Source organism: Chelonoidis abingdonii, chromosome 3 (assembly GCF_003597395.2).
Source record: "Chelonoidis abingdonii isolate Lonesome George chromosome 3, CheloAbing_2.0, whole genome shotgun sequence".
Taxonomy (NCBI): domain Eukaryota; kingdom Metazoa; phylum Chordata; order Testudines; family Testudinidae; genus Chelonoidis; species Chelonoidis abingdonii.
Window position 1 is genome coordinate 84,353,430 of NC_133771.1, and position 12,526 is coordinate 84,365,955.

Here is a 12,526-nt window from a genome sequence, read left to right on the forward strand (position 1 = left end):
TGGTGAACTTATTGGATTTTAGGGTGGAGGCAGGAGAGGTGTTTTTGAGGAGAACACGTTAAAAAGAAATTCTCATACTATTAAAAATAAATATGGAGGGGAGCAGGAGAGTGGTAGAGGAGGTGGAATGATACCTCCAACAAAAGGAACAAATATAGGCTAAAACAAAGAACATTCTGATTTCTTTCCACCATTCCCCAAAATGGGATCAGAGGTCTTCCATAAAACAGCCCTTACCTGAGAAAATAGGTGCTGTGGTTTTTGCTACCCATAGATTTAGGCTCCTTAAATATAGAAGTGTGTATGACTTTTCCCCAGCAAAAATTATAAATTTACCAAGGAACAGTGGCCTCAAAATGATCAGATACCTCAACACAAAAAAAAATATTGGCATTTCACAAACATTGCAGGATGCTAATAAAGGTCAGGTGAGCCATTACTGGCTCACAAATCCATGTCAGAGTCTACTCAAATTTGATTTTGAATAAGTTTACATTGAATAGTTACTAAAGCTCTATTTAGACTGGCAGTGGTGTGCCTTAACTGCAGACTTGTTCAGCAGAAGGTTATTTACATTAAATATGATCTGTTTTGGTACAGTGGGGAAAATTGTCAACAGAAGTTTCATTTATTAGCTTTTCTGACAAATTTATGGATTTATGATAATATTTTAAGAAATCTGCTAGAGAAATCAAGAATTTCTTCACGCTGAAGAACCATTCTTTTGTGCCTGCTGCATTTTTGAATTTGGTATCCAAACTAAAATAAATGCTACTCTTTTAGCTGTCCTCTCACCGGTACAACTGATATGAAGATTTCTCCCCTCCTTTACCTCTTCACTAGGGGATTATTATAATCTCTACTCTTTCTTGTAACTCTTCTTTTCTGCAAATAAAATATAATAAAACATGGAAATTTTACTTACTAACTAAATGTACTGACCTTAACTTTGTCGTCTTTAAATTTCACTTCTTTTTTCATGTCTTCCTTTGCCACCTTGCATCTCAATTTTTCATTCTCTTTCCTGTTGTTCTCATTTACTTTTCCTTCTTTCTGTCTAAAGTGTTCTCTTATCTCTCTCCTGTTCCTCTCTTCTATTCTTGAAAATAATTGTTTTCTTCTTTTCTAATTCTTTGAGTTTTTCCACTCCTTGTTCTTTCTTTCCTGTTTCCTCTATGTTCTAACATGTCTTCCCTTCCTCGGCCTCTACTTTTCAACTCCAACCTGACCATCTCCTATTCCTTCTCCCTAGTTTCTTACCTACCCATGCTCCATGTTTTCTCAGTCTTCTCCCCTCGATTTAAAGGATTTTGGTGTTTGGTCAAGCTGCCTCTATTAGGCCTCAGTGCTATTGGTGTGTTGTCTGCAGACTGCCAACACATCCTCACCCTCTCATACCTTTCTTTGGATCCAGCCAAGAACAAACTCGTTGTTTTTTCCTCTGTGGTGGCCAACTCTTCCTCTTTCAGTTTTGCTGTGTACATTATGGGACATCCCAGACTAACTCCCATGGAATAGCATGGGGAGAGTCAGGGGATTTTGCAATGGAACAGAAGATGGAGGGAGTGGAGAGAAACAGTTTCACAGCCTTTATGGAAATGCCTGAACTGTTCTGCATAGTGAAAGAGCAGGGTACCCAAAAGGCGCACACCATGTGAGCAGGAGAAGGAGGGAATAAGTGACAGAATACTTTACTGATGCACAGTGATTCAGTTTGAGCCCTTATGTAATTGTGCCTGAAACTTTTGGAGTTTGCTGGTGGTGAATGAGGGGTCTGTGCTGTGGTGAGGAGCTATGCATGTTTAAGGCTATTGTGGGTACTGGTTGTGTTGTGAGATTCATGTTTGTTTATGCAAGTTGCAACTGGGCATATGGTTGAGGCAGTTGGGCCATACAACCTTATACAACCAATACAATTTTCATGCAAATTAGTTGTAAAGTAAAAGCAGTGATTGGTTGAGTTATCTGTGATATCACAATGGTCTAGGACTTTAGGCATAGCATAGATACATTCCTTACTGTAATTTATAGAGTCAAGATGTCTGATAACTTAAAAATTGGACAGTAACAGATTGTGAAACTCTGCAATGATTCAACCTGGTGATATTCTGAATAAAAAAATGCCAAAAAAGCATATAGCTGCTTCCATTGCTTTATGCTGACTCAACAGACATTTTAGGCTTCAGAGTGACGCACAGAGTGAAATTCCTGGAATCTTATTATATAGATGAGAGAAGAGATTATTTATAAAAATAGCGGAAAGGGAAAAGTACACTCTTACAGATGCTTGATTCTTTAAACAAACTTGGTAAGCAATTCCCTAAAGTCAAAAAACTGCATGTGTCCTGTAATACTACTTTATATTTATAAGGGGATCCTTACTTTTCTATTTCTGCTGCTGTAAAGTATTTGAGCAATACAAAATACTGGAAATCACAGTCAGACTTCTGAAAGTCTCCTATCTTTAAAATTTTCTCAAATTTTGCCATGCATTTCCTGTGTTTCATTGTCATCACACTGTCATGATGAAGATTTTCTTTACAATTGCTAATTATGTCTACATCTTTTATTGTTCTTTCTTTTTTAAATTGTATCTAGTAGAGACATTCTCAACTGCAACAAAGTTTTCCTTAGATTGCCACTTTATTTATTACTGTATTTTTCTACCTCATTAACATTCTTTATTACAGTGGTGCCAGATGAGATTGGTGACCATTATGCTAGACACTGTCCAAACAGTCCCTGTCCCAAGAAGCTCACAGTCTGTGTAAAGGCATGTCTTCACTAGCAATGTGAAAGCACTGCCGTGGCAGCGCTTTAACATGGCTTGTGTAGTCGCAGCACCAGCACTGGGAGAGAGCTCTCCCAGCACTCTAAAAACACCACCTCCAAGAGAGGAATAGCTCCCAGCGCTGGTGCGCTGTCTGTACTGGCACTTTACAGCGCTGAAACTTGGAGCGCTCAGGGGGGTGTTTTTCACACTCCGAGCGAGAAAGTTGCAGCACTGTAAAGTGCCAGTGTAGACAAATCCTAAACAAGATATGCAAAAGATCCCTTTTGCAGGGGGAGGGGTGTTCTATTTTACAATTGTGACACTGAGGGATAGAGACAAAAGTCCCAGTTCACAGTTCAGATGTAGTGGAGAGTGGCACTGCCTGATAAAAGTTAAATCAGGAGAAGTCTTGCTGTAAGTTATCGTCAGAATCATAGACTTACTCGTGGGATCTGGTCAGGCTTTTAGATAGACTGATTGCCTGGTACTTACCTCAGACCCTTAAAGGTTGTTTATTGAAAGAAATGTGAGTTGGTACCAGTGTTAATAAAATCTATAAACTGAACACTTTTAAACAAAAGAAAAGAAAATATATTCTCTGATCTAAGTCTAATAAGGTAACTGTTTGGTTATAAATTCCCACTAAAGAATTTTACAAAGGTCAATCAAAGGTCAATGTATAATTTGAATCTAGTGAAGTAGCTTACTACTGAATTTGAATTGTTTGATATCTGAACCCCAACCTCAGAGCTAATTATAACAACAACAACAAAAATAGAAAAGGAAAAATAAGATACTTAAAAGGATAGGGAGCTCATAAATTCTTCAGCTTTTGCAATTTTCTGAAGTCTCATAGAGTAGGAAGTGGAACTTACAAACAGTCAGCCAGATACCAGTAATCTGCTAGCACAACATTTCTTTATAGCAGGCCTCCTTTGGGTGCACGGAGAGATTGGTCAGAGCCAGGAGTGGCCTGGTTGTTCATTTCATTACCTCCTTTTCCCTCAGATGGCTTGTTGACTGAAAGGCATTACCATTGAAAATGTAGTTTATGAATTCTCTTTGAAGTACCTTCCTCCAAGGTCTTTGGACAAATCAAGTGTAAGGCCTATCTTGGAGCCATGCAACTCAGTCCAATCAAATTGGAATTAAAAGTCATCATTAGCAAACATCAACTTGAAAGAGTCTCCCTTAATCTACCCATTTGTTATTTTCCATATCATAGAGACTGGCGCCCATATTTTTAAAGGTAACTCAGCGTTGCAATACCTACGTCTAATTTTCAAAATGTATTTAGAAACGTAGGACTAAATTCTATTAACAGGAGCAATGCCTAAATAGATTTAATAAATCTGGGCCTTGGTTTATGCCTCCCCTCCAAAACCCAGAAAAATAAAACCACTTTTGAGGAAGCTGGCATGGTCTCATCTGGGTCAAATGTTTTTTAGAAAAAAGACATTACGTAACCAGTTCCTCAGTATAAAATTTTCACCAGAAAATTCAGTGTAGTTCCCTGAAAAAATAACTAATGAAAATATCCTAGCACAAGAAAACCAGGTGCTCAAATATTCATTCATCAGCAAAATAAAAATAAATTCAGATACAATCAATTTCATCATCTCCTCCATTTTCTCCTCTGCTGATTTAACAGACAAATATTTTTCTTTGTTTTGCAAACAAGGTAATTCCAGTAACCTTCCTATTTTGGAATTTGGCTATTCCAGACAACTTATTCTCTGAAATCTAAATCTTGATAGAGAACAGTTACCTTAAAGTCATCAAGATACCTGTTTAAAAAATTCTTTTTTAAAATAAATCTGTATAGTCACACAAGCTCTTCTCAGATTATGCTCCTGGTGTAAAGTCTCTTATGCCAGCTGAGGATAAGGCATAGTAGAGTTAAATTCTGCCATATCCCTAGCTTCCCCTCATATGATGAGTGGCTGACATAAGTGGCTACTTCAATAGAGACTATGCCTACACCAGGGCAATCTTCCAGCCAGTTTAAGACTCCTTTTTGCTGTGTAAGGCTGTGTCTACTCTACCACTTTCAACGCTGAAACTTTAGTTGTTCAGGGGTGTGAAAAAACACAATGCTGAGTGACAAAAGTTTTAGTGCTGAAAAGCACCAGTATAGACAGCGCTTTATCACCAGGAGCCGTGTGCCCAGCGATAAAGCTATCGCCGCTCGTTCAGGGTGGGGTTTTTTATCACCAGGAGAGCTCTCCCTCAGTGATAAAACATGACTGCACTACCCACGTCACAGCACTACCACAACTGCGCTATAATGTGGGCAGTGTAGACATACCCGGAGACTCTGGCCCTAAGTATATTGCTCAAGGTGACACAGGAAATCTGGAAATTAAACCCAGATCTCCCAAGTCCAGTCCAGTGCCTTAACCACAGAGCCATGTCATTTCAAATCTCGGTTGAAAAGAAAACCAAAAGTTTGCTTTTCATGGGTATACAAGTATGTCACAAAGGAGTTGGCTACATTAGAAATTTCAAAGCGCTGCCCCGGCAGCGCTGTGAAGTGTGAGTGTGGTCGGAGCGGCAGCGCTGGGAGAGAGGTCTCCCAGCGCTGCTTGTAAACCACATCCCTTACGGGTGTAGAGTGCAGCGCTGGGAGCCGCGCTCCCAGCACTGCCGCCCTGATTACACTGACACTTTACAGCGCTGCATCTTGCAGCGCTCAGGGGGGTGTTTTTTCACACCCCTGAGCGTGAAAGTTGCAGCGCTGTAAAGTGCCAATGTAGCTAAGCCCTTAGTTTTGAGCTGTGTGGATTTGTGACATGCCCCAACCTTACCAAGCTTTGTTCTGAGTTTGGGAGGTCTAAAAAATACAAAATGTCAAAGCAGAACTGTAAAGTTTTAACCTGGATTTGTATTGAAACCATGAATTCCATGTGAATTCAGGACAAAACCATATATTAGCCCAAGGTTTGTTTGAAAGAATCACCAGCTTTATCAAATCTTTTCTTCAAAGCTTGGACTTTGTGACAAAACCCCAAAGAAGTCAAGTTTTATAAGGGTCCATGTTTAATTATACACACTCACAGTAGTTCAGCACAACATGTACCAAAAAAATATATATATTCTCACTTTGCTCTGCTCTGTTAAATTCCATGTTTAACTAGATGCATTTATTAAGTACTATGCAAATTAAAGCAGTATTTCTTTCCTTAGTTGTAACAGCCACAGTATAGGCAGCCAACTCAGTGGCCTTCGATCCCAGCCCAGCAGACGCAAGAGTCAGAACTAGTTACCAAGCCAAGTCAGGAGATGGGTATAGAGGTCAATTAGGGCCAGAGTCAAAGGTAGGAGTCTGGACCGGATCAGGCAAAGTCTATGGCAATAGCAAACCAGAACCTGCATTGTTGCTCATGCAGCTTCCTGGGCCAAGTTCTTGGATTAAATAATTGGTGTGGACCAATCAAGTGTCTGCAGGATTCTGTTGTTCTGGCCTCTTTGGGTGATACTTCCTGAGATGCTTATCCCTCCAATAGTTACTGGGTGCTACTCCAAATAGCAGCACTGTGGAGGCACTAGATACTCAGGATTTCTTAACTCTGGGTTCTAGACCCACAGCTCCTTACACAAGTGGGGCAATAACAGAATTTGTGTGAATAATGCATTGGGTGGGGGAGCGGGTTTATGAACTGCATATCTTAGAGCAGCACTGTGTTCTTTTATCCAGGTTAAAATGTTACTTTTAGTTAAACATAACTGTTCACAGGATTGGGGTCTACCTTAATGCAGTTACTCATGATAGCAAAGTTAAGCATGTTCGTGTTTGCAGGCCTGGGGCATTAGTGTAATAGATGGCATCATTCATAACTGTTTGTTTCTTTTTTGCCCCCAAATGGTATATTTTGGGTTCTCTGATTCTGTGTTGGACATGAATTGATGCCACTAACCTGTGTTCTGAGATAAGAACAGTTTGGTTACACTTTTAAAAACATGGCTTGTATTTTGTTTTTGGCTTGAAATTATTAATTGGCACAAATTGTATTTGGTCTAACTTGTTTTGTATTTACATCATGATCAATAATGTGTAAATTTCAAAATCATCTTCAGCAAGTATAACCTCCTGGGTGTGGTGTTCTGTCCCATCTAGTGGCACTGAGACCACTTAAAGGTGAAAGTAAGCTGGTACAGTACAGCGTACCAGCAAGAGCCAGTACACCGTGCTGGACTGCACCGGCTTCCGCGGCCGGGATTAAAAGGGTTCTGGGCTCCCAGCAGTGGCAGGAAGCTCCAAGCCCTTTAAATCCTGCCTGCAGCTCTGGCAGCCAGGCTGGGGCTGGGATTCAAATGGCTCGGAGCTCCCCGCAGCTGCGGAGAGCCCAGAGCCCTTTAAATCCCACACGCAGCTTTGGTAGCTGGGCTGGGGCTGGGATTTAAAGGTCTTGGGTGAGCCCCAGACCCTTTAAATCCTGGCCCTGTGGGGATTTAAAGGGCCCGGAGCGCCGTGGCGGCTGGAGCCCCGGGCCCTTTAATTTGCCCATGAGCCCCGGGGGCTCCCAGCCACCTCTGCAGCTGGGAGCCCCTGGTTGATTTAAAGGCCCTGGGTCTCCCAGCCACAGCCGGTGCCCCAGGGCCTTTAAATCTTGAGGCCCCGCCTCTTCCGGTTGAGGCCATGCCTTTTCCAGATGAGGTGACTCCCCTCTCAGGACTCCGGCAGTGCCGGTAAGTCCTGTAAGTTATTTTCACCCCTGGAGAGAGAGAAAATAAGTCTGCTCTACAGCCTTAGCTAACAGCCATATAGCTTTTAGCTCATGCAGTAGAGGTTCATGCACTAAGCTCCAGAGGTCCCCCGTTCAGTCCCACCTGCCGACAACCAGGGTCTGTCGATGTTACACAAGCACGTAGGGATTTGTCTGTGACTTGGTTATTAAATTTGGGCTGGTTTCCTTTTCCTTTTTTTGGTCTGTAAATATCCATAAAACTTCATGCTGAGGATTTCAAGTATCACCTAATTATTCTCTTTTCTTGCAGCTATTGATATATTTATGGCACCCATCCTGCAAACACTTATACACATGCTTAACTTCCCTACTGACTTTGGCCCCACTGAAATTGATAGGACTGCTCACAGTAGCAAAGTTAAGCAAGTGTGTAAGTATTTCCATGATTGAGGCCTACCATAAGAAACCATTATTCTAGAGTTTGTTTGGGTACTCTTGCAGCATAGTTTCAGAATGCCTCAGTGTTCTGCTTCTTAGCATACATTTTACAAATAAAATACCTTCCATGTTTCCTGTTAGTTTAATATTCCTGTCAGAAACTATAGAAATTAGGGATGGAAAAGAACTATTAGATAATCTAGTGCATTTCTTCCTTGTGCAAATTGTTTCCTTTATTCCTTACTTTTTTGAATATTTTATAGTATTTGCTTTTGTAGATTTCATAATTTTATAGCTTATCAGTTATCTGTCATCAAACAGATAATTAGAAAAGGATCTTATTTGGGAAGAATAGTCACAAAAATTCTTCAGTTCCCTTAATCTTAAGCTGTTAGCAATACAACTAAGTTCACAAAGTGCTGTTGTTTCTGTAGAAAGAGACTGTTAGCTATGCTGTTTTATTAACTACCAAGAAGGCGTAAAACCCCATACAGTTCTGACTGTTCCTCCGTGCATGGAAAGTACAAAATAATTTAAGAACTGCATTTCTCTTTTTTACTCAGTTGATCTTCCAAATATGATTTCAGCTTTATTCTTGTGACAAAGCAAAAAATAACTGAGGACTCTGCTCTTTTTCTTTTTTTTCTTCTTCACATAGGCATTGGAGTTACTAAATTAGTCTCTGTAAATTCTACATTTCTTTGGATATTATTTGTCTGTATGGATAGGGACTAGGGAAAGTAATGAGCTTTCTGAACATACAGTACAAATATTAGGTCTCTAAAAACCAAAGTGTCTCTTGCGAACGGCTGTATTTTAGTTCTGACAAAAGAAGGGCAAACACAAGTGTGCGTACTAAATCAAGTAGTCAAATGTGTGTAATCTGATGCCAGGTGTAAACATGTATGGACTTTACAGGCTTGCTGACACTAGATACTCTGATTTTCTTTATTTTTAAAATGTACTTTGACTTCACAGAAGTGGTTACAAGGGGTAGTCGGAATCCAAAAACGAATGAGGGCAGATGTATACAATCTGCTCATCTTGAACCTAGGTAATTTTTCTTAAAAAGTGCACACTAGTTTAAACTTGATGGTGGGGCAAATCTAGCTTGAATCTGCTGTGGTTCTTTTCCCTTTGACTTCTTAGAAAAGAGTTGCTTAAATACATGTAGGACACTTAAATACACTGTAAAAAGTTACTAAAGAGTAAAAATATAGTAAACTAATAAAATGAGACAGACCTTTTCCTTTTTCACTAAAAAAACTAGATTGTAGAGGTTAAAAATGTAAAAAATTAAAAAGCAGTCTTGTCTTCACCGGTAGAGTATTAGATTACTATACCAAATCATAGAATTACTGCATCTGGGCAAAAGTACATCTGAAAAACTATACATTCTCAGACTGTGTGTAACATTTGGACTAATTTGTTTGAGCTATATAAATTGCTGTAACAGCCATGAAATTGAATACTGGCTGGGGTAGGTCCCAGAGGGTTATAAAGGAATTCTTGACACAACTGTAGCATCATCTATGTATCTAGGTACTTATTTTGCCCACATCACTGTGGTATCTGAGTGCTAAAAGAAATATATTCAAAGTTCAGTGAGAGGGACTTGTATTCTTCAATCCTCCCTCTAATTATGCCACATGAATGTGAAAGGCAAGAATGTTTCATTTTTGCTTTCTTTCTCTAGAGGAATGTCACCAGATCATTCTGATGATGATGATATTTTGGGGAGGCAAGTACACTGAGATTGTCAGTGATTGACATAAACTTTATATAGACTCCTTAAGCACCTTACCAAAGAGCAATCTGGGTGGCACTCAATTTGCAAGGAGGCCACATCCCTTTGGATTTGTCATGATGATGTTGAAATGCAATGAGATGTCTACATTTTCTTTGAAGGTGGTGAGACCTGGGATTGTCTTTCTCTCCAGTGCAATGGTATATAACCAAAATGCAACAATACAGTACTAACTTTTTTTTTAATGCAATCGTACAAAATATTACAAGATGGATCCCCTGGTGCTCCAGAGCTCCACCTGATGCACCAAAAGCAGGAGTGAGTCAGAGAGGATATTACCCAGTCTTTACAACTGCCACACTGGGAACTAGTTAAGTTCTCTGTGCAAGTTAGAGCAGCCACAGAGTGGTTCCAAATTATACCAACTGGAACAGTCCCTTTTTAACTTAATTTTCAGAAGTGCTGAGTATCCACATCTTCAAATGATGTCAATAGGAGAAGCAAGCACTCATCAACACTAAAAATCAGGTCCTGTTTCAATGGCACAGGATTGTTAGCATGCTCTGGCTACACTCTTGACATACCCCTTATGTGGGAGCAGGAAGAAAAGGACTGACTATGCTGGTTTTGTATCATAAAAGAAATTTCTGTAGGGCAGGGAAATTCCCACCTGCCGCTTTGGGGTAGCAGTGCCATCAGAGTGATACAAAGTAGGCTTAAAGAATACTTATCTGGGCCTCTGTATGACACTTGGATGGTGAGAGCTACTAATACCTTCTCATTCAAAGCTTGTGTATGCACACACCCAAACTCATGCACTATGGGTCAGTAGGCTTTCTCAAGAAAATGATAACCAGCTGAGAGGAGCTAGGACTTAGTCAGAAGAGGGGTGGTTGGCTGTTATGTTGCTGACCCTTCTTACTTTTTTCCCCTCCCCAGCTCTCGGGAAACGGTCGTGGCAAATTCTGAAAGATGGGAGAAAATTACTTGGAGAATCTCAGGGAATTTTCTCTTTCCCCCGCCCCCCCCCCCTTTTCTCTCCCCTTTTCTTCCATGTGAAAAGGGGAGAGCTAGTTACCAAAGGTCACCAGAATGCACATACACACCTGAGAGGGTCACTTAGCCCCAGGAATACCAGCTTATTTGGAAAACTGCTCCTTGAAAAAATGTACAAACATTTGGCTTGATCCAGAGCCAACTGAGAGAATTTCTTTGACTTGTGAGCTTTGAATCAGGCCCATATTGATAAATAACAAAATGCTAGTTCTGGCACAGCAAACTTTTTTTTTTTAAATCCTGTTTCAAAATCTGCTTGTAAGCTTTCAGGTCTTGGTGAGGATAGGGAGGAGAGGAAGGGGAAGCTAATAAAAGCTACATTTGAACCTTCAGTTGCATTTTTGTAATGAAATCTCTCACCTTCTCCAAAGTGTATGATATTACAGCACTCTCTCTCTAAGGCTTTTTTTTTTTCTGTTACAAATATTGTAGATATTTGTAGCCACTTGGAAGCAGAGTAGTGAGTAACTATGCCAAGGACTTCTGATGCTTTTCATTTTCATTGATTATCTCAGTTACTCTGGACCTCTGAGCTCTGTAGGTCTTCATAGTCAGTATAAACTTACCAAATTCAAGGAGAGGGTGTATATGAAATGTTTACTTGCCTAATGAAATTGTTTAATGTATTAATATTAAGAGATCAATTCTTCTAACACACTAGTGCAATATAGAAATTTGATATTATTTACTTAACACCTTGCAGCCAAATTTTTACAAAATATAATAAATACATATTACACTTGGTTTGTCACAAAACCATAGCCATCTTTGAGATGGAGTAGGGCAGCAGACAACTAGCACTTAGCATAGTCACAAAAGTTTTGAGGAGGGAAATCATTCTGAGCTAGGATATCTGAATAAACAACTGCTCTAACAAAAATGTCATGAGTTTTAAAGTCAAAGCAGAGGAAACAGGACCTTTGTTTTTAGAAGCTCATCTGCTATATCACCACCCCCAAACTTTAAAAATTCTAAGTCAGTTCCCCAGTCATGAGACTGGCTTAAAAATCATTAACTCTGGGTTCTTTTTATTAGCTTTCCATTTTTGGAGCATTAGAGATCACATTTTCAAGCTTTTCTCCACAGCCATGAGGGAAGGCTAGAAACTTACTTTTTTAATGGAAGCTGAAATTCCCACATAATGATATGTCTCTAGGAACCGTGGACTTTACAAAAAAACACCAAAAATCATAAAGACTGCAAACTCTTGATTTTATTGTAACATTGGATTTGTATAAAGTACTGCCAAATGGTGGCAGGGGCTGTGGTTTGGGATGTATCCAGCTTTTCCCAAACTCCCAAAATAACATTTGATAAATTCTGTTTTCCCCCTAGTATCAAATGTGCCAGACCACAGTACTTACACCTGCTGTGTGTGTGTGTGTGTGTGTGTGTGTGTGTATTGCAGGGATCAACAACCTTTGGCAGGCAGCTCGCCAGGGTAAGCCCCCTGGTGGGCTGGGCCGGTTTGTTTACCTGCTGCGTCCACAGATTTGGCCAACTATGGCTCCCACTGACCAAAGTTTGCCGCTCCAGGCCAATAGGAGCTGCAAGAAGCCACGGCCAGCAGAATCCCTTGGCCCGCACTGCTTACCACCAGTCCGTGATCGGCCAAACCTGCGGACAAGGCAGGTAAACAAACCGGCCCGGCCTGCCAGGGAGCTTATCCTGGCGAGCTGTCTGCCAAAGGTTGCCGATTCCTGATATATTGGCTCGTATACTGCTCCTATCACCATGGTAAATAAGCATGATATCTGGAGTGATTTCCCTGCGTCTTGCAATGATTGTGAATCCATTCCTGATTAATGGCAAATGTGTTTTTTA

General features: G+C 40.3%; 1 protein-coding gene across 1 annotated transcript in view; it reads left to right on the top strand.

Annotated features, from left to right (window-relative positions):
• PRDM1 (PR/SET domain 1) overlaps positions 1-12,526 on the top strand; it is a 119,187-nt gene that overhangs the window by 26,210 nt on the left and 80,451 nt on the right. The gene's annotated exons all lie outside the window — the stretch shown is intronic.